Source organism: Manis javanica, chromosome 4, assembly GCF_040802235.1.
Source record: "Manis javanica isolate MJ-LG chromosome 4, MJ_LKY, whole genome shotgun sequence".
In the NCBI taxonomy this organism is placed as follows: domain Eukaryota; kingdom Metazoa; phylum Chordata; class Mammalia; order Pholidota; family Manidae; genus Manis; species Manis javanica.
The window spans coordinates 126,404,124-126,431,304 of record NC_133159.1 but is presented as its reverse complement, the minus strand read 5'-3'; the positions used below and the strand labels follow the sequence as shown (position 1 = coordinate 126,431,304).

The 27,181-nt window shown below is 42.3% G+C and overlaps 1 pseudogene; it reads left to right on the top strand.

The window, feature by feature from the left end:
- Positions 1-27,181, top strand: part of LOC140848606 (dynein axonemal heavy chain 9-like) — a 198,895-nt pseudogene that overhangs the window by 105,160 nt on the left and 66,554 nt on the right.

Sequence of the window (27,181 nt, the reverse complement as noted above, 5' to 3'; positions counted from 1 at the left end):
AAGGTATGTATATATTTTTAGACATAATGCTGTAGCATAGTTAGTGGACTATAGTACAGTGCAAACATAACTTTTACATGCACTGGGAGCCACAAAATTCATTTGACTCACTTTATTGCAGTATTTGCTTTTTGTTGGTGCGCAACTGAACTCACAATATCTCTGAGCTGTGCCTGTAATATACATTACTATGTATATCTCAAATATTATATGTATATATGTGTGTGTATACACACGTATGTCTATATACACATACTCACAAATATAATAATAGCAATATCTGCTTGCAGGATTGTTTTGAGCACACAGATGCAATGCCTGGAACTTACGTTACCTCTTTAGAGAGACTGTGACTTGCAGTCTGAAATAGCCACCCCACCCTCATTTTAAGACTCCAGTGGGACTCACCAGTATCTGATAGTTCTTTGTTTCTGTGTCATTGTCTGTTTCCCCCCTTATGTACAGAAGCCCCACAAAAATAGGGGCTTTATTTTTCTTGTTCACTGCTGATTCCTCGTGACCTAGGACAATCCCCAGCACATAGTAAATGCTTAGTAAGTTTTTGTGTTCGGCTTGGGGAATCAGTTCATTCAAGGAGCTTACTAAAAGGTAGGGTTTACTCTTCTTTCCTGACTTTTCAAAGTCTGCCCCAAACCCAACCTAGCTTATGTGATGTTAGACTGGTTCTCCTAAAATGTTAATTTTAATCACATTTGCTTCTGCTCCAGATCTCCAAAGAGCCCTTATAATAGTTCAAAGCTTTTCATAAACAAGGACTGCCTTTGGGTAGTTCAGCTTTCCAGCCAAAGTGACCCCTTAATGTTTCTCTGGACATATCTTATTTTGCTTATCCTATGTCCATAATCTTTCCTCCTCCTGGAAAACCCTTACCTTCCATTCTGCAGACACAGATACTGTTCTTCTATTACACCACTATTCTCAGTGTATTTTCTGAAGGTACCATATAGTTCTGTGAGATACCAATGCCCCAGATCCTCTGACTTCTGTTCTTGTGTTTCCACTACACTGTTTGCCAGTATGCATTCTGAGAAAACCAGGGGACATGAGGGGAGGAAAAAAAAAAGCCATATAACGAAGTTGAACTAATTTAATTTTGCCTTCTCAGGGCCCTTAAAATGCTGAGAGACAGTGTGAATTGGCAAAAGTAGGTTTTAGAGTGCAGTGTTTCCCAAACTTGCTTAACCAAAAAAACACTGTCTTCAAGGAGCATCTCCCAGATTTGGCACTGCATGAATTAAACTTTGGAAAGTGCTGTTTTAATACAATCTGAAATGCACCTCTTTGACAAACTGATCACTCTGGAGTGCTTTGACCCCCTCTTCGCTGAACTCTATAACACTTGTGGTATATTATCCATCAGAATCACTGTTCATGTAGCAATTTATACATTTTATTAGTATACTTTATCTCCACAACCTATTTAGAAGTTCTTGGAGGGACTGAGCCCCTCTGTGCCTAGCGCATGAGCCGTGCACACAGCTGATGGTGAGAAAGTGCCCACTTAGTACATGAGTGGGACTTTCCCATTCTTTGCATGTTCTCAGCACTTTAACAATGTCTCCTTGCTCATGGCCTTGAAGGTCTCCCTGTAACCTCTGCCTTTATATTGCTCTGTGCTTACTAGTTCACACTGAATGCCCAGAATGGTTTCTATTTTTAGGACAGATATATTATCTTCCCTCTGAAATTCTTTGCTGTCATTTGAAAAGATTTACCTGTAGTTTATTTTCTACAGATGTTATCACTTCCCATCCCAAGCTCCAGCTTCCTATCACTCTGGAAAACCTGGGTACTTGGGCATGGATTTAAAGATACAAACTTTTTTTTTAAATCAGTGCCTACCAAAGGCTGAATGGCAGGCTTTTTGTCTGTACAGTACAAGAAAAATAATATTTTATTCCTTTCTTGGGATTTTGGAAGCTACACAATCAACAGTAATGCAAACCTGATGGCATTTTAAAGGGATTTTAGTCCAAGTGTCTTGAAAAGGTTCTGTTTGATCCCATGTCTTATGTTGGCACCCATAGCCATAAAAAAGTCAATTGTCCTTGAAATTTTAAGTTAATCAAGTTTAGGCAGACTGAAAGTATCTATAATGAAGAGAATAAAAAATGATGTAGCTGTGTGATGGTAAGCCTGGCACTGACAGCAATCTCATCTTCATGTATTTTGTTGCAGTCTTCTGACAACATCTACAAGGGCCTGGCTCAGACAGGTGCCTGGGGCTGTTTTGATGAGTTTAATCGAATCTTCGTGGAAGTCTTGTCAGTGGTGGCCATGCAGGTATGGGGGCCAGATGCTGTTCAGAGCCTTGCAGTCTGGATGCCACGTGCTGTGGAAGTCTACAGCCTCTTGTTTTCTACCTCTCTTCACCCACTTCCCCATCCCTTTCTCCCTGGGCATTTCCCCTTCCCCCTCTGAACCCAGGCAGGGAGCAGCTTCTTTTCTCCTCTGGTCTTGGGGTTCTTTCTCTCCCTCTCCCTTCTGCCTTTCTCACCACTCTCCTCTACACCCTTCACACCTCCTCCTGCTGGCTCAGCCTCAGGCTGTCCTACCAAATGTAACAGTGTCCTTCCTCGAGGAGGCCATGCCCAAGAGCCACTGTCCCCAGTGCATAATGGGTAGACCCTGCATATTGGCCTTATTTTGAAACAGCCCAGCATGAAGCTGGTAATGGTTTCTCCACAGTCAGTTCCCTTTGTTTCTGAAGTTCTGCTTCTGAAATAAGTTCAGCCTGGAATTCCCTGATGCTTTTACACTCCAGCCTAGGAACACACCCACAGGGCACATTCTCAAGGAAGTGGTCAAACCAAAGCCCAGGAAAAATCTGAGCCAGGACCACTGAAAATCACACACTCAGCCAAGGAGAAAATTGCACCTAACTACTCATGCAGCAATCCAGGCTGGCATATTGGTTCAGGGACTGCACCAGCTGTGGCGTTTCTCTCCCCCTCTGCCTCTCCTCTGCTCGGCAGCTTGTCTGTTGGTGCTCCTTTTCCAGTAACTTCTACAAAAATGAGTATACTTTGGTGTCCTCGTAGGTGGGTATTTTCATGTCTCTGTCAGGTTGTTCAAGCAGAATTGCATATCCAATTGGAAAAAAGTGTGGCAATTCCAAAAGCAATTACTCTGCTATTTTTAAATGTATAACACACTTTTTTTCCTGGAATTTTGCCCTTATTGTTGCAACTGACTCTCTAGGCCTTTTGGGTTTTCTGGGCCCAGGACATGCTCCACCGGGACACACTCCTCCACTTTGTATGTCCAACCCCTTGTCCCCCTTCCACACTCTGGCCAGAAGTCCCTGCCCTTCCCTCCCTCCTCGGTATGAGCCCCCACAGTGCGCTGGGCTGAGGTGCAAAGCAGCCAGAGCTGCAGATCAGTTGGCAAGGCCTTGGGAGCCCCCCAAAGTGGCATTCTGAGTATTCAAGGTGTTGAACAAATGCAGGGGTTTCAGAGCCAAGGGAGCCTTTCTGTGTAACACCCTTTATAGGGGAGCTGAAGTTCTAAGGTAAAAACACAGACACATTTTGAAAATGTGAAAAGAGATGAGGGGGTTGCACTTCCTTAAGGCAGCAGACGCCAGCCTACCACTGCAGGGAGGAGCCTGGCGTGAGCCAGGTAAGATTTTAGCAACATGTGGCACCTGGAGGCAAAGGCTGGGAAAGAGGATAACACCACACACTGTAAGGGGATAAGGGAGAGGGGTGCGGAGAAGAGCTGGGAGGATTCATGTGACATAAAGCAAGCCGATGACTTCCCTAAAATATGTCACCAGCAAGGACTTTAATACTTTATGAGTGGGTCTGAGGCAAGGCCGTAGCCTGGGTGGGGAGAGACAGGGGCAGAGCCCTCTGTGGTCCCAAGTTCCAGTCTCTGAAGAGAGAGGTGTGCTCAGGATATCCAGTCAAGCCCCCTTGACAAGCAAACATGGCTTGTGCAGGTAATAGGACCAATCATTTTAAATCAGGGCTGGCCTACAATATAGAGAAATAAAACCTCTGCATTGAAAATATAAGGCAGAAAGGAAGCTACATCAGAGAAGTGCAGTTACACGTTGTGGAGGCTAGAAAGAAGTGGTAAGCCTGTCACTCGTTGAAGGCCCATGGAGGGAAACGAGGTACAGGGCAGGGTGGCCCAGTGGCAAGGACACTTAATGGACTCCGCCCCACCACAGACCTGCTGTGAACAATCTGCATTTGCAAGAGAGCTCTAAAGATTCCTACTCACTGGCAAGCTGGAGACATGCTGCTCTGGCTGCACATTAGCATGGCCTGGGCAAGTCTGAAAAAATAGCTAGACACAAATGCAGTTTCCATGCCCAAAGATTCTGATTTCATTGGGAAGGACCTACGCATAGAGTTGTTTCATTTTTTTCTAACTTCCCACATGGTTCTCATGTCTAATGTTCAGTAAACTTTGAGAACCAGAGCTGAGAAGGAGACTAAAAAGGAAGGAAACCATCTTGAGGGCTGGGGAGTTTGGTTCACACCAGGACCCACAGGATTGAGTGTGGCTGGTCCAGGTGGGTGACCTACAGGGACATGTCCTCTTCATGGCATGAAGGGAGTGAGGATGCAGGGAGGGGACAGTCTGCAGCTATGAAGGGGACAGGGCAGCAGCAGATCTGAGCAGAAATCTAAGAATCAGCTAGACTGCGGTGGTTCCTGAACTTTAGCATGTATCAGAATCACCTGGATGGCTTATGAAAACTCACCTGGTCATCAGACCTCACCCCCAGAGTTCCTGATTTGGCCCATTGGGGGTGGGGCCAAGAATTTGCTTGGGAATTTGGTAAGACCCAGAGACACAGTTTGTGGACTAGTGGACAAGTGGACAAGTCACTTATAGCTCTTGGCCTCTGTTTTCTCAATGGTAAAATGTGTAATCCAGATCCCAGTTTTCTCAACTTTTGGCACTGTTGTCTTGGGCCTGATAATTCTTTGTTACATAGATGTGTCCTGTGCATTGTAAGACATTTAGCCACATCTCTGGCCTCCACCCTGTAGGTGCCCCCTCGTTGTGCCCACAAGAATGTCTCCAGACATGGCCAGACATCCCCTGGGAGAACACTGATTTCTACTAGCTCTGCATTTTTGTTTGTTTTCTTTAATGGGTGGCAAAGTGCCTTGTCTTATTTCCTGGGAATTTAGGTCTCTAAATTATAACAAACGATTATTTGTAGGGCAAAACAAATGACTCAGAACTGGTATACAGTTGACAAGGGGCCGCATATGGCTGGGCACAGTCTTCCTTCTGGTAGGAGGCAGTTTGGGGAAGTGTCGAAAAGCACTGCTTTGGCACCAGATTGCCTGGTTTTTAACTCAGGTTGCCCCCCTTACCAACTGTTAGACATTTGGCAAGTTTCTTTTAACATTTTATTTTGAACCAATTTTAGATTCACAGAAAAGTTGCAAAAATAGCACAGAATTCCAACATCTCATTTCCATAGCCACCACTAATGTCAACGTCTTACCTGACTGTAGTACAGCTCCTTAGCTGCCTTCTGCCTCAGCTTCCTTGTCTGTTAAACAAGAATCCCCCCATCTACACAGCTGTTGAGAGGACTGAATGGAATGATCATGCAAAAAGGCTCTGAAAAGCACTGGCACATATCAACTACTCAACAAACACCAGTTGTTATTTTGTTGTCATTCCCTTGTAGCTTTAAAATCTCCCAAAGCGAAGAGTTTTTAATGGAGAAACAGACCCCTAGAGTGAGAAGTGTAAGTGATTTCTCAGGTATCAGTCTGTACCTACCTGTGTGCACCTCCAGCCGGCTGGGCTTGCAGGTTAATTCATACAGTCCCAGTCCACCTGCTTCTTCCTCTGGCCCAGCATCCTGAAGGACCGCTGGAAGTCGTCAGGGCCTCCTGGCCCTGACCACTGTTACATTCTGATGGCTCATGCAGTGCACTTTGGCTGCTGCTAAGGCAGTGAGGAAATGCCAGTTGACCTGCTCCTGTCCTGCACAGGCTGGGCCAGTGGAGCCAGCTATAAGCACTAACACACCAACGTTAACAGCATTCCTCGAGTCTGCTCAACATTCAACCCCAAGGGCCTTCCTATAGCATTTTTACACAGAAGCACAGATGCCTGCAGTCCTCCAGCACATCATCAGTTCTCAGTGAGTGTGAGGTTTCTAGTCTTCAGAGTCACAGGAGGGCATGCTGAGTCAGAGCGAGCTGCAGAAGGGGTCTGGGGGTTACCTTTGCCCAAGGGTGCCAGAGCAATTTGTAAGTGGCAATAAGCTCACTTCCCCATTTCAATAACAAGGTGAGAGCTCAGTATATTTTACAGATGGGAGGACAGGGCTGGAGGAGATAACACAGGCTTCACCACTCCCATATCTCGCAGGGTGACAGGGTGGCAGAGGGCTCGGCGGCAGAGCTGTGACATGAGCACCATGAGAAGCAGCAGGGCTCCATCTGTTGGTGGCGCACTGGGCACTGGAGACCACCTTTGCCAGAACGTCATTGACATTCTGTACACGGGAAAGAAGTTTCAGTTGCAAACTAATTGCTGTGAGCTTGAGTGTATTCAGTCATCAGAGCTTTACTCTGGGAAGGAGCTGAATCCTGATTGTGGAACAGGCATGTGTTCGGGCAGCCATTCCCTTCCAGGCACTGGAGAGACAGAGGTGGTCCAGCTGCTGTTTGTGGTCTGGCTGTCTCTCTGTCTCTTTCTCTCTCTGTCTCTCTGTGTCTCTCTCACACACATACCCATCCCTACAGTCCAGTCTCCACAGAAGCCGTGGCTATTCTAACCACCTTGAATGTAGCTGACAGGCTTGGGGCTCATTCAAAATCTTGCACTGAGCCTAGCTTCCAGGTTTTACATTCAAGAACCGTGAGAGGCTGGAAAGACTCAGAAACATTCTGGGGTCCAGCACCCCATTTGTCTTCCTCCTTTTGCTGCTGCTGATTTCTGCACACATTTTTCCAAAGCACCAAATGTGAAAATAAATGGATGAATTTCATTTCTGTTTCTCCTCCCAGAGCTATAAGAGCAATCTTGCAGGTAGATAAGACCCAGTCAGGCTTCAGCTTCAATCTCCTCTGGCTCCAGACCACATTTAAGAAAAAGCCAAATCTCTTTAGAAAGGCCCCAGTAGCCCTTGAAGATCTGGCTCCAGCCTCCCTTTGCCACGTTGGCCCTTTCTAGTCACCACCATGCATGGAACACTCCATCCCTAAAGGGGTCACCTGTGCATACACAGTCTGTTCTAGAACATAGTCTGGGGAGGAGTTAAACCAAGATGAGGATGATCACATTAGCAGTTTCCATGTGAGCTGCAATTTTTTGGCAGCATTTCCCGAATGCTAAGCTCTTTACAGACTGTATTTTGTTTAATCCTCCGAACAATCCCATTGGCTTCATCATGCTGTGGCTAAGAGCCCAGGCCCGGCTCATCACTGAGAAATGGGGACAGTGGTATTGAAGTGCTCCCCTCAAAGGATCATGGTGAAGATCAAATGAGTTAATGCACAAAATATGCTCAGAAAGGTGCCTACATGTGGCTGGTGCTAATACCCTTAGCTGTTTCCACAGAGGGGGCCAATGTTCAGAGAGGTCGGTTCACTCCCAGCCTCTTAGTCAGTGTGTTATGCATATGGATAAGGGTGCCCCGAGTTCTTTTAGAGGTGTAGCCAGGGCCCATCAGTACGGATCCAGCGTGCAATCCCGTCCTTCACTGAAAGGGTCCACAGAGCACGTATGTGAACCATGGGTTCCAGCCTGAGCTGCCACCCACCACTGAAGCACAGTAGAAGCATGTTCTGTTGACTTGTTCACCAGGTGAAAAGCATTCAAGATGCAATTCGAGATAAAAAGCAGCGGTTTGGCTTCCCTGGGGAGGAGATTAGCCTGAACCCCTCTGTGGGTATCTTCATCACCACGAACCCTGGCTACGCTGGCCACACAGAGCTGCCGGAGAAACTCAAGGCCCTCTTCAGGTGAGAGTCAGCTCTGCCCCAGGCAAGTGCCCCAAAGAGAAGTTTCTTTTATTTTTCCCACTGAAAATGTATGACATATGTATCAGAAGAAATTTGGAATGCTTTAAAAAGTAGATTTTACAAAACCATCTTTAATGCTATCACTGCTGAAATTATGTTTTGCTTAATCGTGTTCTGTTCTTCTTTATATGTATACTATAAAGTCATATTTGTAGTCTACATTTGTGGTCTACACTCCGTTTCACATTGGTTTGTTTTTTCAGTTCACAGTCTATCTTAATCCTAGCATAAATAGTGTCTTCTCTTAGGCAGTCTTAAGAAATCTTCTTTCATGACTGCATTTTATTCTGTCAAGTGCATGCTTCACAGTGTAATTAACAAGTCCCCATAGTTAAATATTGGGACTGTTTCCAACATTTAAAATGAATTTATGCATAATGTGGTAATATATATCTTTGTATGTAAGTCTTTCTTTTTTCTGTATGCATGATTATTTTCTTTGGCTCGCTTCCCAGAAGTGGAATCACTGAGTTAAGAGGAAGGAACATTTTTAAGGTTCTTGATACACATTGCCAAATTGCTTTCTAAAGAGAGTAGTGCCAAATGACACTCCTAGTAGCAATGCATGAGAGCACCTCTTTTACTTTACTTTTGCCACCAGTGGGTATCGCCATGCTTGTAAATCTTCTTTATTGTGTGCAATAAAAGAAACACAAATGCATTTTGTAGCAGGGAGTGGAGTCTCCATTCTTTTTTCAGAAGAGAAGCCAGCCCAACAAAAAGAAAGTGGAAAGATGCTTCTACTTCATGGCTTTTGATTTTCTGCCTGTGAGCTGGTACCTAACAGAGAGAGGCTATGGGAGCTCTGATAAAGCTGTTGGTCTTGTCTCTAGACTGAGAGACCCAGGCCTGTTTGTTTGGGGATGCAGAGGCTTAGGGGACTGCCTGGAAGCTCCTGTATATGTTGGTCCCTCACATTTAAATGGTTTCCATGGTGGCAAACCCCTGTCTCACTTGGAGAGGTGTGTGGCTCTCCTTCAGGCAGATCCCCAGTTTAGCCAAGAGCTTGTTGGAATGTCAACAGGCTGTCTAAGCTGGTACCACAAGATACAGGATTGTTTGCTATTTGTTTACACAAAGTGTTTATGACATAAGGCTTGTGCTACAAATAATGATGGGGGTGACTTATCACCCTGGTAAGAATTATTCCTTATATTTTGTTGCTGAATTTCAAGGCAATACAGAAGAAAATTTGGGGGGACAAAACAGAAACATATTTGTAAAAACAATAAATGCAAACACCTACTTTAACATTAATTCTCACAAAACCCCTATGGGATTTTCCCTATTAGGGGAACCCCTATTAGTGTTCCCCTTGCTCAGTGAGAAAACAGAGTCAACAAATTGCCAGGGTAGATCCCTGTTACTGGGGTTAGCTAGTAACCTAACTACTAAGCAGCAGTACCAGAGTTTGAACCCTGGCATCTGACTGCAGACACTCTGTCCCTCCCCATCTCGGGCCTGTCATCCTGGGACGCTCAGCAGAGCCCTTGGCATTCTTTCTTCCAATGTGGTATGAACAGTGTTTCTTTTTCAAACTTGGTATGAGACCCTGTATATAGTTTAGTATGTTGCCTTTATTAGTTAATGTTTTCCCATGTCATTAAATAGTTTTTCTCATACCACATTACTTTTTGTGGCCACACTGCATTCTGTTGTATGGATGCATATTTAACTTTATTTCAGGCTTCAAAGTAATTTTGAGCATCTGAGCATTTGGTCGCTCCTTTGAGTTTGGATGCAATGTGAAACAACTTAAAGGAAAGATGTAAGTGACTGATATGTTTTTGAAAATTTTTATCTGTGTAGGAAAAATGCAATTAAAGGAATATAATAACCTTAGGCTCCTATTACATACCTAATAAGTTTTGAAGGTGAGTAATTTTAAAATCAAATGTTTCTAGAGCTAGAGGGGGAAAATCACAGGAAATCCTTATGCACAGATAAAAGTCCCCTTCTATAGTCTCCTATACACCATTCTGTGGCAAGTGGGGTTCATAGGTACCTACTTTAGATCTCAGCATGAGAGATTTCCACGAGTATGTGGCAAGTACAAGGGAAGCCTGAGCATTAGGGCTTGGAGGTGATGCATGTTCTGAGAATGCGGAATGGGGAGATTCTCATTTTCTTGTGGACACCAAGAGAGACTCAGTTCCTCAAGCTTAGCCCTTAATCTGTTATAGAAGATTACCAATCTAGTAATCCACTAATTACTAAGGCTTTACTGATCTGTGCCTTGTGCAAGGCACACAGGATTCAGGTTGCAAGACTCAGCTGTAGCCCCAGTTCTGCCCCTATCTGCTGACATCATCCATCACCTTGGACAAGAGTTCACTTCTTTTATCCTTAGTTAGCTCATCTTTAAATTGAGGGTCTTTGATGAAATAACTGCTAAGGTCTCAGTTTTTGCACTCACAAATGCCTCTGTCCATTGTCTCAGCCAGTGATTCTTGTCTTACAAGCTCCCTGCAACTCTGTGGTTGGGAAACCTAATCGGCTCTCTGTGTCCTTGTACGCAGGTCTTGTGTAATGGTTGTTCCTGACTTTGAGTTGATCTGTGAGATCATGCTGGTGGCAGAAGGATTCATTGAAGCCCAGTTATTAGCCAGAAAATTCATCACTCTCTACCAGTTGTACAAAGAGCTTCTCTCCAAACAGGTGCACTCCCTAGCTAGACTGCTCACCGCTCCTATGTGATTGCCCCAGCTCTGGACCGGTTCTGGGGCCAGGATGTTAGGCAAATGTTAGAGCCTTCTCAAGGACACTCACTCTGTGCTCAGCATATTAAAGCTCTGAACACTTCTATAATAAAGATCTGTGTTCATTTTCTTAGCCCAGCATTTTTAAATGATTTGGTTCTGGAACTCCATTTTTTAAAAGAATACTTAGCAACACCTTATAGATCCAGTGTCCCAAGAGAAATCCTACAGTGGCAAACAAAACCCTTGGAGGCAATGGTCTTTATCTGAAGGGGCATGATAAGGGGAGAGGATTGGAAAGAGAGAGTTAGGCAGTAAGGATCCCCGCTTCTCACTGCCGCTTGTCCTTAAAAGGACAAGAAGGACCTATGGCAGGTCCCCCGGCAGGAATAGCACCTTAAAACATGACTGAGCACCTCTAAGTCTAAGCCTTCAGGGGACCATTTCTTGCCAGCAAGGACAGCCATCAGGTTTCCCTGGGCTGCTCCCACAGACTCCTCTATGGTTTGGGGGTCTCTGGCATGGATCCCATTTGCCACCACAACATGGGCTCTCTCAGCCCTGTGAAATCTGTCCAAGGTGCATAACCACCTCCAGTTGAGCATCTGAAGCTGCTCTTCATGCCAGCCGCCCACCCCAAGCCTACTTCTCCTGAATTCCTCACTTCAGTACCAGGAACCATCATTTACTCACTTGCTAATTCCAGAACACTGCAGGTTATCCTCGACATGTGCCTCTTTCTCAGTCCTACCTCTTATAATGAATGAGCTGTTGTGCATTCTACCCCCTGGATATTTCTCACATGTGTCTCATATTCTCTCTACCCCTTTAGTTCGAAGCACCAATGTCTCTGGCTTAAACTCTTGGAACTGCTTCTCTGCAAGTTTCTCTAACTCTGCTCCAGTTCCTCGAGCCCATTCTTTAGCCACCAGCTAAAGTGATCATTTAAAAATGCTTCTCACTGGTTTTAGAATAAAGACCAATATCCTGATCACACCCTTAAAAGACTGTGTGGGGCTCTGCCTCCCACCTACTTCCACAGCTGCAGTTCACAGCCCTGCACTGGCCTTCCCTAATCTCAGTGTGCATTGAAGGACAAAGACATGGCTGCTGTAATAGGCAGAGGAGCAGACTTCCCTGAAGAAACAACATTAAAGTCCTGATGGCATAGAATTCAGTGAAGCACAGATGAGAAAGAAGTACAGCCCAGGCCAGAAGGACCAGGTTATCCACAGGCTGAGGGGCAGGAAGACAGTCAGTTTGGGGCAGAGCCACCTTGTCCCCTGTCTTCCTTGTGCAGCGAATTGCAGCATGTGTCACAGCTCTCATTAAATAATGATCTGCTATGAAGCAAGGAGCAGAGTGGGGACTTGAATCTAGTTCTGCCTGAGTGCAGGCTCTGCTCTGTACTACACACTTCCCCTACCATGCTGCTCGTACACGTGGTGTCAGCAGTATGGCTCACTCTCCCCTGGCATCTACTGTCAGGACTTGTGACCAGTGAGTTTTACTTTTGACAGAATTTTTAAGGAACTGTTTTTGGGGGAATTCCTTTCTCAGAGTGTTTGAAGGCTTCCTGGGTGGAGTGTGCGAGTTCAGCCTTGGCCATTGCTAAGAGCCAACAAGCTCCCTTCTTTATAACCCTTCCACCTGCTGGATGTACAAGGAGTAGCTAGACAGGTTTGGAAGTGGTTCTGTTTATTTTCCCTGACCTCCAGCCCCTGTATGTCCTGCATCTGTGTTATTGTCATCATAGCTGGAAAACTAATGACATACCAGGAGTGAGGATCCTGTGATCAGAATCTTCTACATCACTGGTCTTTTCCTGTGCCTCTGTCTTGGCCCCAGAAGTGACATAATCCTGATGGGATATCTATAACTTTGCAGACACCAGCCCAAGTTCATGGTGTTCTGCAGCACACAGCCCTGGTCTAACCTGCACTGCCATCCCACAGGATCACTACGACTGGGGTCTGTGGGCCATCAAGTCTGTGCTGGTGGTGGCAGGATCCCTGAAGTGAGGGAACCCTGACCGGCCCGAGGACCAAGTCCTGATGCGCTCTTTGCGAGACTTCAACATCCCCAAGATTGTGACCGATGACATGCCAGTGTTCATGGGCCCGATTGGGGACCTCTTTCCTGCCCTGGACATCCCTTGGAGGAGAGACCTCAACTTGGAAGGTTTGGTTAGGATGGCGGTGGTGAATCTGAAGCTCCAGGCTGAAGACAACTTTGTGCTCAAGGTACGTGGGGTTTTCCCTCCCAAAATTTCTTTGTCTCTTGGTCCTTTCCTTGGGTGATGGGTTTCCTTCATTCTCAATCCAAGGGGTACTTTAGATGTACAAATTTGTATCAATTTAGTAATAACCCAGTTCAAGAGCTCTTTCTTAGGGCACTCACAGTGTGGAATGAGTGGTGGGGAATGCAAGAGAAAGACAGAGCCCCTACCATCAGGGAGCTGATGATCTAATGAAAGGAAGAAGACACGTCCATTGTGCTACAGCACTTGTTGCCTTCCTGCGAATTACTTCTACATGGTTATAGAGGGGTGATGGTACAATGTGGAAGTCACGTTGGTTCCTCTGCATTTTTCTGATCTTATAAATGTTTTGAAGTGATCAGGAGCAAGCTTTCTTACAATTAAAAAATTCCTAGTGTTAGGAAGACTGGTATAGCCCCCTGCAAGGTGTCCACATCCTAATTCCCAGGCTCTGTGAATTTGCTACATGGCAAAGGTCACAGACGGAATTAAGGCTGCTAATAAACTGACCTGGAGATGAGATGACCCTGGGTTACCTGGGCGGCCCAATATAATCATAGTGGTCTATAAAAGTAAGCAGAATGAATGTCAGAGTGACACCACAGGAAAGAGACTCGATCAGCCATTGGGGGCTTTTAGAGGGAAGAAGGGGCCACAGGCCAGGAATGGAGCAGCCTCTACAAGGTGGAAAAAGTAAAAACAAAACAAAACAAACAGATTTTCCCACAGATCTTTCAGAAGGATCCAGTCCTATCAACACCTTGGTTTCAGCCCAGTGAGACCCATTTTAGATTTCTGAGCACGTAAACTCTTAAGATAACTTGTGTTGCTTTAAGTCATTAAATTTGCAGTGGTTTGTTACAGCAGCATTAGAAAATGAATACATTTGGCAGTAAATAAAGACTTTAAAAAAAACGTTAACTTTAGTGCAAGGGTGACCAGTTGGCTATTGGAACCATGGTGGTGTTTACATTTTCTGGGGATGCTGCAGGAAGGTGAAGGCATTTCCCTGTTGGGTTAAAACTGTAGATTAATGAAGAAGTGTTCATCCAGAGCAGATCTTTAGTTGTGATCCAAATGACCTTTATTAGGAGTGAATATACCCATGACCTACCTCCTTAAAAAGGAAGCACAGGCCCCCAGATTTTGTGCTGCGAAGGATTGACCAACATGGGGCAAGGTGCAAGTGCTCTTGTGATTTAATTGTGCTGACATTTTTATTAGGATTAGGATATACTGTTGAGTTTTTAGGGCTTCAGATATAAAGTTCTGTACATGTTGAATGGTCTGCCCCAGTCCCTTTTCTCCAGAAGTCTATTACTTTTACTAATTTTGTAGAAAGTAACATTTTCACAATACATACATGTGGTTCCAGAAGTACCTGCACACAAATAGCTGGGCCGTGGAGTGAAATATGACAGGTGCCACAAAGGAGGGTCCTAGGGTGTAGGGGTATGGAGAGATTTTTTTTCTTATATAATACTATCTTTAGAAATCATATGACCATCACTTCAGTGTTTATAAGTGTTTTTATATTCAGTATCACATTTGATCCCCACAACATATTCAGCTAATGATGCAGATGAGGGACTTTACAGAGGAAGAAACTGGAATGCCGTTACTTTTCCAACATAAGCCACTAAGTTATTTCATGGGACAGAAGGTGCTCCCCTTTGGGGAACAAACAGTCTGGGGGCAGGTTACTTCTACTCCATCCCAGGAGGTGCTTCTAAGCACACAATACTTCACTGGTTGGGATTAAGTCCTGGTGACATATAAATAGAATCACAAATTGGTATCTGCTTTCATTTCTGAGACCACGTTTTACAGAAAGAAGCAAGACATCACCTGGTCCTCTGCACCTGTAGCTGTTTTCACCGGTGGGCTCATAGCTACACCCAATGTCTCCCCTCCCAAGTTCACTGGATAGACTTTTTAAAGGTAGAGAAGGACAGGAGGGTCTGCCAGGTAGAGGGAAAGGCCCAGCAAAAGGGTAGATGGGGAACCATAGAGATTGTACAGCAGCAGAGAGAGGTCCAGTGTTGCTAAGAAAAAGGTATTGGGGTAGTGGGTGGGCAATAGGACTGAAAAGATACTGTGGACCATAATACAGAAGACCTTGCATGCCAGACTGAGGGTTTCTTCTTAAAGGAAAGGCTCTGAGCCTAAAAGGTGCCCCCACCCCAGAGATGAATTAAATCTGATGCGGTTCCTAAGATGCAGGGCATGGGGCTGATGTCTTAGGATCAGGGAAGTCCACATCTTCCCAGATAATCTGGGAGTTGGCTGGGGCAAGATGACCCTCCTTTCCCATTTCTCCATTTTTTTTCCTTATTGAGAATCTGACCCTCCCTTTCCACAGATTTGTCAGTTAGCCCACATTCTCTTTTCTTTTTTATAACAGGGGGGAGAGTGGACCTCCCTGTCTTGTTTGTGATCTTAGGTGAAAAGCTTTCAGCTTCTCACTGTTAAGTATGAAGTAGGCTGTGCATTTGTCATATATGGCCTTTATATGTTGAGGTACTTGCCCTGTATACCCATTTTGTTGAGAGTTTTTATCATGAATGGATATTGAATTTTGTTGAATGCTTTTTCACCATCTATAGAGATGATCATGTGGTTTTTGTCCTTCTTTTTGTTGATGTGGTGGGTGATATTGATGGATTTTCGAATGTTGTACCATCCTTGCATCCCAGAGATGAATTCCACTTGATCATGGTGTATGATCCTCTTGATGTATTTTTTAACTCAGTTTGCTAATATTTTGTTGAGTATTTTTGCATATATGTTCATCAGGGATATTGGTCTGTAATTTTCTTTTTTGGTGGGGTCTTTGCCTGGTTTTGGTATTCGAGTGATGCTGACTTCATAGAATGAGTTTGAAAGTATTCCCTCCTCTTCTATTTATTGGAAAACTTTATGGAGAATGGGTGTTATATCTTCTCTCAATGTCTGATAAAATTCAGCAGTGAATCCATCTGGACCAAGGGTTTTGTTCTTGTGTAGTTTTTTGATTACTGATTCAATTTCATTGTTGGTAATTGGTCTGTTTAGATTTTGTTTCTACCTGGGTCAGTCTTGGAAGATTTTATTTTTCTAGGAAGTTGTCCATTTCTTCTTGGTTATCCAGTTTGTTAGCATATAGATTTTCATAGTATTCTCTCATAATTCTTTGTATTTCTGTGGTGTCTGTTGTGATTTTTTCTTTTTCATTTCTGATTCTGTTCATGTGTGTAAATTCTCTTTTTCTCTTAATAAGTCTGGCTAGGTGTTTATCTATTTTGTTTATTTTCTCAAAGAACCAGCTCTTAGTTTCATTGATTTTTTTTCTGTTGTTTTATTCTTCTTCTCAATTTTATTTATTTCTTCTCTGATCTTTATTATGTCCCTCCTTCTGCTGACTTTAGGCCTCATTTGTTCTTCTTTTTCCAGTTTCAGTAATTGTGACTTTAGACTATTCATTTGGGATTGTTCTTCCTTCTTTAAATAGGCCTGGATTGCTAATATACTTTCCCCTTAGAACTGCCTTTGCTGCGTCCCACAGAAGTTGGGGCTTTATGCTGTTGTTGTCATTTGTCTCCATATATATTGCTTGATTTCTGTTTTAATTTGGTCATTGATCCATTGATTATTTAGAAGCATGTTCTTAAGCCTCCATGTGTTCATGAGCCTTTCTGTTTTCTTTGTACAATTTATTTCTAGTTTTATACCTTTGTGATCTGAGAAGTTGGTAGAATTTCAATCTTTTTTAATTTTGAGGCTCTTCATGTGGCCTAGTATGTGGACTATTCTGGAAAATATTCCATGTGCAGTTGAGAAGAATGTGTATACTGCTGCTTTTGGGTGTAGAGTTCTGTAGATGTCTGTTAGTTCTGTCTGTTCTAGTGTGTTGTTCAGTGCCTCTGTGTCCTTACTTATTTTCTGTCTGGTTGATCTGTCCTTTGGAGTGAGTGGTATGTTGAAATCTCCTAGAATGAATGCATTCTGTTAGTATTGTTTCACATATGTTGGTGCTTCTGTGTTGGGTGCATAGATATTTATAATGGTTATATCCTCTCATTGGACTTCCCCCTTTATCATTATGTAATGTTCTTCTTTATCTCTTATTACTTTCTTTGTTTTGAAGTCTATTTTGTCTGATACTAGTACTGCAACACCTGCTTATTACTCCTTGCTGTTTGCTTGAAATATCTTTTCCCATCCCTTGACTTTTAGTCTGTGCATGTCTTTGGGTTTGAGATGAGTCTCTTGTAGGGAGCATATAGATGGGCCTTGCTTTTTTATCCATTCTTTTACTCTGTGTCTTTTGATTGGTGCATTCAGTCCATTTAAATTTAGGGTGATTATCAAAAGATACGTACTTATTGCCACTGCAGGCTTTGGATTCATGGTTACCAAAGGTTCAAGGTAGCTTCTTTACTATCTAACTGTCTAATTTAACTCTCATATTAAGCTATTATAAATACAGTGTGATGGTTCTTTATTTCTCTCCCTTCTTATTCTTCCTCCTCCATTCTTTGTATGTTAGGTCTTTTATTCTGTACTCTTTTGTGTTTCCTTTGACTGCTTTTATGAATAGTTGATTTTATTTTTTGCCTTTAGTTAGTATTTGGTTGATCTGCTTTCTTTGCTGTGATTTCATTTTCTCTAGTGACATCTATTTAGCCTTAGGAGTGCTTCCATCTAGAGCATTCCCTTTAGAATACCCTGTAGGGGTAGTTTGTGGGAGGAAAATTCCCTCAACTTTTGCTTCTCTAAAAATTATTTAATCCCTCCTTCAAATTTAAATGATAATCATGCTGGATACAGTATTCTTGGTTCAAGGCCCTTCTGTTTCATTGCATTAATTATATCATGCCATTCTCTTCTGGCTTGTAAGGTTTCTGTTGAGAAGTCTGATGATAGCCTGATGGGTTTTCCTTTGTAGGTGATCTTTTTTCTCTCTCTGGCTGCCTTTAATACTCTGTCCTTGTCTTTGATCTTTGCCATTTTAATTATTGTATGTCCTGGTGTTGTCCTCCTTGGGTCCCTTGTGTTGGAAGATCTGTGGGCTCCGTGGTCTGAGAGACTATTTCCTTCCCCAGCTTGGAAAAGTTTTCAGCAATTATTTATTCAAAGACACTTCTATCCCTTTTTCTCTCTCTTCCTCTTCTGGTACCCCTATGACTCGAATGTTGTTCCATTGGGATTGGTCACACAGTTTTCTTAGTATTCTTTCATTCCTAGAGATCCTTTTATATCTCTCTGCCTCAGCTTCTCTGTATTCCTGTCCTCTGATTTCTATTCCATTCTATTCCATAGTCTCTTGCACCTCATCTAGTCTGCTTTTATGTTCTTCTATTGATTGTTTCATTTCTCCCTCCGGACTTCCTCCCTTAGCTCTTGCATATTTCTCTGCAGCTCCATCAGCATGGTTATGACTTTTATTTTGAGTTCTTTTTCAGGATGTTTGGGTATATCTATCCCACCAGGCCCTCTTTCTGGCATTGTTTGACTGATTTTGGACTGGACCAGGTTCTTCTACCTTTTCATAGCAATAGAAGTGATCGCCAGCAAGTGGCGCGTGTGTCTTGGACTGATACTTAGAATAATTTCTGTCATCATGACTCTAAATCCACAGAGAACACAATGTAGTGAAAAATATCTACAATCATTAAAGTAAGCCACTATTGGTCTTCAACTCTTATAATCATGGGAAATATAGAAGGTCTAAATATAAGTACAGAACAGAATATAAATATTACCAAATATGGCAACATAAGAGAATAATGGGTCTGGAAGAAGAGAGGTGATGGAGAGGACAAGGACGAGTAAAAGTAAGCGTAAGTGTCCTTATATATTTATCTTACAGAAGATATTGTCAAAAGTTGGCAGATTAGTAGCAGTCAGAGAGTAGAAATAACCCATTCATCAGTTGATAAATGGACAAACAAAATGTGGTTTACCTATGGAGTGGAATTTTATTCAGCTATAAAGAGGAATGAAGTAACTGGTACATGCTACAGTGTGGGTGGGCCTTGAAAATGCTGTAAGAGGCCATTCACACAATACCACATATTTAATTAATCTATTTATAGGAAATGTCCAGAATAGTCAGATTTATAGAGGCAGAGTGTACTTCAGGGGTTGCACAAACTGAGGCAGCAATGGGCAGATGGATGTGACCAGCAATGAGTATGTACATCTTTTTTTCCTTTTGGGGTGTTAAAGAGGTCCTAAAATTGGAGAGTGGTGATGGTTGTATAATCCTGGGAATATGCTCAAAACCTTTGAATTTTATACTTTTAAAGGTAAATTTTATGGTACTTGGGTTATAGCTCAACACCACTGAAATGAACAAAATTTGATGGAACTAGAAAGCAATTTTAAGTTTTTCCAGTAGCAGGGAATCAGTAATTGTTGATGAAAAAAGTCTAGGAATATAATACAGTCTCCTTTCAACAGCCAGAGCAGCCCCATCACCACCTCACCTTCCATTATAATCACTTGTCATGTCCACATGACTTGCTTCTCCATCAGACTCTGGGATCATGCTGAGCAGGATGGTCATCTCTGAATGCCCCTCACCTGGTGCACTCTCAAGCACTTAGTGGGTGACTAATAAATTATATAACTGAATGATGAATGAGTACAGGAATCATGTTGCCCCTGGGGTTAGGAGCCATCCCATCTTGAGGGGAGTAGCCCTTCCTCTCTTGATGTCAGTCTCACTCCAGACACCAGCCTGGCCCACAGAAGAGCTGTGGGGAGTAGGTGAGTGACAGATAGGTCCCTCTGGCTGAGTACTGTGTTCCCCCAGGTGGTCCAGCTGGAGGAGCTCCTGGCAGTGCGGCACTCAGTGTTCGTGGTGGGCAGTGCCAGTGCCGGCAAGTCCCAGGTGCTGAGGTCCTTGCACAAGACCTATCAGATCATGAAACACCACCCCGTCTGGACTGACCTCAACCCCAAAGCCGTCACAAATGATGAGTTCTTCGGCATCATCAATCCAGCCACACAAGAATGGAAGGATGGTAAGAGCAGGATACCCCTGGGGGAAAGTCCCCACTACCCTCAGAGGCCCTCAAGCAGGTGTGAACATTGTGAGAAGAGCTGCAGAGGAGAGACCGGTGGGTCGGTCTTTTTGGGATGGGAGAAGGAGGTGAAGAGAGAATCAAGGAAAGGAAGAAACCCTTTGGCTTGGAGGGGAACCTAGCCTTTTGGGTAGTCTCTTTGCTTGGGGACTCTGCAGCTGCCCCTTGAAAGGGGACACTCAGAGGATGAGGCCGCCAGGCATTCCCAGCTGCAGTTCTGTGATTCTGGAGCACAGTCACAGAGTCCCTAGCCAGGCAGTGGGTTTAAGACACGGGCGTGATAGGGAAGCCCACAGCCCATTCCTTAGGGAGCAGTGCAGTGTGGCATTCCACGGAGGGCACAGCCCCAGGAGAGATGGGGAAGCTGCCAAAGGGGACATACACCATCATTCATTTCAGGAGAGCCCTAGAACCCTAGTCTCTTCGACGATCCTGAGGGTTCCAAACCTTTGTTCACTCATTGCTGACCTCACCACAGCAACGGGCGAATGTTGAAAAAGGGTCTTTTATCACTGGGTGTGAGCAGAAAAGAAAGTGAAGAGAACTCTCTGTGAGTGGATATGATCTCTTTCTAAAACTGATGTTTCAGAAATGAATGAGGACATCTCGGATCCCTCCTCATGTCTCCATGTCTGACTACATCAGAGTCAAATTGCCTGGGTTCCTAATTTACAACCTTTAGTCAGAGACCTAGAATAAGGGGAGTAGCATCTCTAGTTTTTATTTCAGTGACTATTATGAGGCTTAACATCTCTTCCTTGTTACTGGTCTTAGTAATTGGCTCCTCTGTGATTTGACTCCCCCTTATTATTTTCTTATCAGTTTGTACAGTTCTTTATATGTCAAAGCGATGAACCCTTTATCTGTTGTAGGCATTGCTAGTGGATGTTCCCTATTTGCCATTTTTCTGCACACACTTCATGGCATATTTACCATACACTTTTTAGAGGAGGAAATTATGTCCATCTAGTCTTTTTAGAATGTGGAATTGTTACATAGTTTATAACCCTTTCTACCTTTCAGCTATACATTTGGTATCATAAATTTGGTCCTAGAAATTCTTTTTATGTTTACATTTTTATCCATCTGGAATTTATTTTGGGGCTTGGTATGAGGTAAGGTACAGAATCAATTTTATTTCCTTCCAGGTAGATAATTTAAATTAATGTGCAGCAACATTTATTAAGTAAAGTATCCTTTCCCTCTGAATTTAAACACCAGCTTGTCAAATACACTGAGATCTAACTGGGTTTTCTACTTTGTTCCACTCACCTATTTATCTAATGCCATTCTATTTTAGTCACATTTTATAACATTTTAATGTCTGATAAGGTAGGGCCCTCCTCAATGCTCGTTTGTAATTTTCCTGGCTAGTCTCAAGTACTTCCTATTCCATATCAGATTTAAACTCACATAATATAATCCAAACTTTAAGTGGTGTTTCAATTTCAATTAAAGTTTTATTAATGTGTTCATTAAATGTTGAAAACCTGACAAAATTTATAATAATCATAAATCTGTATTCACTAAACAAGAGAACTTCCAAGTAAATGGAGTATGACTTTATTAAATGTCTCAGAACCACTTAATAAAACAGTAATATAGTGTATTACATTAATGCATCTTTTTCAATATTAGATTCAGTAGACAGAAAAATAAGTATAGACATAAAAGTGGGAAATATATCATCAAACTCAGTATAACACATAGTCATATAACTTTGCATCTTACAAACAGAAAATATTCCTTTCTTGGTAGGTTCATGGAACATTTCCAAAAAGTTAGAGTTTCACTGGGAACGAAAGAAACCAGAATGAATTCAAAAGTGTTAATGCAGAGGCCACAATTTCTAATAATAATGCAATAGAATTAGAAACAAATAGCAAGGAAATGACCAAGAATAATTTTACCGCTTACAGATCAAGAAATGCTCACTTAATCCTTGCATTAAAGGGAAAATTAAATTGCAATCCCTGTAGGAAGCAATGGAAAGAAAAACACTTCATACAAAACCTACAGGACACATCTAAAGCCAATAAGGAAAAACTCTAAACTCTGTTTTACAAGGTAGATGAGAAATGAAGGAAGTCATTATCCATCCTAATTATTCAAAGAATAATAAACTAAACCTGGAGGAAATTGGGAAGAAGAAACTTAATACAGATAAAAGCTAAAATTGGTGGAAAGAAGCAAAGAAAACCATAGGGATGATAAATAAAGTCCATTGTGAGCATGATTAATGGGAAAAAAAGAGTAAAACTGTACCAGATAGGGAAGAAGAAAGAAGATGTAACAATAGATACAGACAAGATTAAAATAGAAGAGAATATACAAAAATCAGAAATAAAATGGTCCACTGGTAAAGTATAATGTTAAAAGATTTACTCAATATGTAGTAGAAAAGGAGTTAACTAATAAAGAGGAAAATTTTAAAATATAGCCAGAACAAAAAAAGATGATTCCAAAATCATAAAAAGGACTTCCCTCAATTCATTTTATGAAGCCAGAATAAACTTTATATCAACCTTTCTGTAGAACCAAAAACAAGAGCCTAATTTCACTTAGTAATGTAGATTCAGAAATTCTCCATAAAATATCAGTAAATAGAATCCAATACTGTAGAGAAAATGGAAGTTCCACGGCCAGGATTCTCACCTGACCTTGGTTTGCTTGCCCACTGTGCATGAGCAGTGCTGGTAGGTGCAGGCTTGCACACCTGTGGGCAATGAGATATTAGTGACTCAATGTAAGGAGCTCCACCCAGTGCTCTGGGGCTGTGTGGCTGCAAGGTGGTGGAGAGGTGGAGAGGCAGAGACTAGCCTGCTGTATGCAGACTGCCCTCAGGCAGAGAGGATTCTAGAGCTTGACCTGCCACCATGAGAATAAAGCTGGCTATAAACCCTTTTACCCCAAGAACATTCCATTGTCACTTTTCGGTCTCATCAAATCCAGAGTGAACTTGCCTGGGGCTGACACCCTCAGGAGACAAACACTATCTCAAAAGAATAACATACTTTGACCAAGTAGAATCTACTCTAGGAATGTAGGGTTACATTGATTATTTTTAGAGTGCTTTTTTTAACTATTAATTATTTTTCTAAGTATTTTTAAGTACTTATTAAGTATTTAAGTATATAAGTATTAAGTAAGTACTTATTTTAAAGTATTAATTAAAGCATTGAAAAATTAAAGGAGTAAGTCATTTGATCAATCAACAGATGCTAAAAACTCACTGGCCACTCTTAATTTTTTAAAAATTCTAAGTAAAATAGAAATAGAAGGAATCCCTTAAATATAATAAATACTCTTAACCTAAAGTCAAAAGGAAAAAGAAAGCATTCTTAATGATGAGAAAGTAAAACCATTTTCATTGAAATCTGGAATAAGTCAGGGAGACGTATTCCAATATTATTAGTCAGGGTTGATTGGTGGGATTCTAGAAGATGCAGTAAGACAAGATAATGGAATACATGGTATAAATTGGAAGAATGTAGAACAATCATTATTTTGCTGATAAAACTTTATGCCTAAAGAAGTCAAGAGGTATTATTGAAAAATCACTAGAATTAATAAGAACATTTATTAAAGGTAACTAAGTATAAACTAAATATACAAAATTTGATAGCTTTTCTCTATACTAGCAGTAGCCAGCTAAAAATGGAAGTACAAAAAAAAAAACAGTCCCATTCACAATAGCAATAAAAACTATGAAATGTTTAGGAATATATTTAGCCAAAGTGATACACTGAAAATGCTATAAAATTGTATTAAGAACATAAAACAATATTTGAATAAATGAAAAGACATACCATATTATTGATTGGGAAAGCTTGGTCTCATAAAAATCAATTGTATCCTAATGAAGATATAAATTTTCTGTAATGCAGGTTTAAATCACATTCAGCCTTTTCTCAAAGTCTGCATTTGATAAGATTTCCCTGGGCTGCAATTAGAAAGGATGAAAACTTACCTAAAAAGGCTTTATGTAATTCCATAATGTCATAGTTGCCTGTCAAAATAATTTGCTGAGTCCCTTGTCACGTATAAAGCCAGTACTATCAGGCATTGTTGTTTTGTGTAGCTGTTCTTACTAAAAGTCAGACTGGAGCAGAGAGAGAGAGTGGGAGTTGCCTCATGGCACTGTCAGATCTTGGTAAAGAGATACAAAACCAGTTCTGTCCTGCCTTTTTATTTACACCTTCTGTAGCTAATAAGGAAGGGCTGTGCTGAGAGAAAGAAGATTGGTGATGAAATGGAAAATAAATTATCCGTGGTTCCTTTCAGGATTGTTCTCTTCCATCATGCGGGAGCTTGCCAACATTACCCATGATGGGCCCAAGTGGATCTTACTGGATGGCGACATAGATCCAACGTGGATAGAGTCTCTCAACACTGTCATGGATGAAAACAAGGTATCAGTGGGGAAGGGGAGTCTGCGTCATCCCTACTCATCTATGAAACCTGTACCCCAGGCACATTTGGAAATCTCGATTCCACACAGGGCTGACCCTGAGTACAGAATTACTACCAGTGTCTTCCTTTTTTTTTTTATCTATTCCAGCTTTATGGAGATATAATTGACATAGAACATTGTGTAAATTTAAGATATACAGTGTGATGATTTGAAGTATGCATATATTTTGAAATGATTAGCACAGTAAGGTTAGTTAACACCTCCATCACCTCATCTGATCATCTTTTTGTTGTTGTTTTTGAGAGCTTTTAAGTGCTAAGATCTACTCTCTTAGCAACTTTCAAATATGCAATACAGTATTAACTATAGCCACCATGCTGTACGTTACATCCTAGGATTAATTTATCTTATAAGTAGAAGTTTGTAACTTTTGACCTCCTTCATCCAGTTCCTCCACCCACCTCATCACCCCCAACCCTGGCAACCACTGATCTATTCTGTTTCTATGATTTTGTTTCTTTTAGATTCCATATATACATGAGATCATATAGTATTTTTCTTTCTCTGATTTATTTCATGCACCATAATGCTCTCCAGTTCCATCCATGTTGCCACAAATAATGGGACTTCCTTCTTTTTATGGCTGGATAATATTTCATTGTGTATATATACACCACATTCTCTGTCCATTCATGTTTCATTGGATACTTAGCTTGTTTCCATGTCCCAGGTATTGTAGATAATGCTCCAGTGAATGCAGGGGCACAGGTATCTCTTCAAGATCCTGGTTTCACTTATTACTGGTGTCTTTAATAGACATCTCAGAATGGACTCATCTGAATGAGCGACTTTCACTTAAATTGATGGCCCTGTTTTTAGCACTGCTGTCATTTCCTTCAAAATCTTCTGCATGTAGATTAATTTAATATTTAGAGCTGAAAGGAATCTTAAATCATCTCTTCCAATCTTTGTTTTTTCTTTCCAAATCAGGAAACTAAAGATCAGAAATATTCTGAGCCTGTCAGACATTCTCAATGGTGACACTCTTTATCCATGGAAAAAATATTTTTATTTTGTTTTATTTTGGTATCATTAATATACAATTACATGAGCACCATTGTGGTTACTAGATTCCCCCCATTATCAAGTCCCCACCACATACCGCTTTATAGTCACTGTCCATCAGCATAGTAAGATGCTATAGAGTCACTACTTGTCTTCTTTCTGCTATACTGCCTTCCCCATGCCCCCCTATATTATGTGTGCTAATCGTAATACCCCTTATTTCCCTTATCCCTCCCTTTATATTTTTATTTTTTATAAGCAATGAAGACTAACAATGCCAATAAACTAGCTATTAAGCTTGTGGCTGCTCCTAAACTTGCTCAGACAGCACATCCATATTAGAAGTGTTACAATGGTTTCTACATTTATAGGATTATTAGAATGAATGTATGTTCTCCCAGAGGGATGACCTAAAGAGACACGGTAGTAATAAGAAGCCTAAGCTTTTTTCCTTTAATAATCTTATTATTCCAGTATGGCCTAATTCATTCAAATCACTGACATCAATGTAAGTTTTTTAGGTGACTTATTTCCTGACTCGATATACACACAGGGGTGGGAGTGCAGAGAGGAGAGAGAGAGGATTATTGTAGAAAATTTAGAAAACACATGTAATCACAAAGAAGAAAGCAATCATCTGTAATTCTTACAGGAGAAATCCAGCAAATCCCCACCAGCTGGCCATGCGCCGTAACTCCTCCCCACCTGTTGTCCCCCCCATTGTTACCAGGTGCTGACCCTGGCTAGCAATGAGAGGATCCCTCTGAATCCCATGATGTGGCTCCTCTTTGAGATCAGCCACCTGCGCACGGCTACCCCAGCCACCGTCTCCAGAGCAGGTATGGCATGAGATAGGACAAAACCACAGAACTACTCGTCTGAAAACAGGCACCACCAGCATCACACAGGACCTGGCTGGCACAGCAGGAAGCTCCCAGAGGGAGCCAGGCACCCACCAGCCAATCCTCAGCCCCAATCCACATCCATGAGCGTGAGCAAGCGCTCTCAGGCCGGGACCCTGTGACCGTCCTAATTCAGAAATGTTATGGTAGGGAAGGGGAATGGCCCCTGGGCTGGACAACTGTACACAAGTGCCTCAAATTAGGCTGCTTTCAAGCCAGTGCTCGCCTCCGTGACAGTGGAGGTGACAAGCTTTGCGACTCTCACGACATCCTAGTGGAAGATAACAACTTTACGCCTTAACTTTCCTCTAACACCAAGGCCAAATTTATTGACAGGCTAGAGGGTAAAGAGATCTCCACCATCGTGACAGATTCCCTTGCAGGGACCTGTGCTGAGGTTGTGAACAGGGCCCAAGAGATTTGCCTCTCCCAGCCTATTCATTTCCAAGGAGCACTGTAACGAATCACAACCTTGGTGGCTTTGCAAACAGCAGTAGTTTATTCTTTCTTCTGCAAGTCAGACATCCGAAATCAAAGTTTCAGGCCAGCTGCCTTCCCTCTGAAGGCTTCAGGGGAGCACCCTTCCTCACACAGTCCAGCCGAGGCACTCCTTGGCTCGGGGCCTGTGACTCCAGGCTCTGTCTCCATCTTCACGTGGCCTTCTCTGTGTGTGCCTTTCCTCTGCTGTCTCTTAGAAGGACACTTGTACGTGTTCCACCCAGATAATCCAGGATG